Source organism: Diaphorina citri, unplaced genomic scaffold (assembly GCF_000475195.1).
Source record: "Diaphorina citri unplaced genomic scaffold, Diaci psyllid genome assembly version 1.1 scaffold14, whole genome shotgun sequence".
Classification (NCBI taxonomy): Eukaryota; Metazoa; Arthropoda; class Insecta; order Hemiptera; family Psyllidae; genus Diaphorina; species Diaphorina citri.
This window is the reverse complement of record NW_007377453.1, coordinates 146,554-146,847: the sequence shown is the minus strand read 5'-3', so window position 1 is coordinate 146,847 and position 294 is coordinate 146,554.

Below are 294 nucleotides of genomic sequence, written 5' to 3'. Positions count from 1 at the left end.
CTTGGAGGTTTTACCTTCCATTATCGACACCTACATTAACCCCACCCAGAACGATTGGAGCCGGGAAAAGCCACCAGCTCGCGATTGCCCAGATGCTCACCCATCCAGATACCAACCCTTTATCTGTTCAGTTTCCATGATAGAAATTTTATCAAAATAGTGTTTTCATTTTGGTTTCTGTGTGGAAGTTTCTCTGTGGAAGTAGTTTCAGCCATTGGTCCGTGTGTGTGTCTGTGTGTCTGTCCGTCTGTAAACAAAATATCTCGAGAACGGTAAGAGCTAGAGACTTGAAAA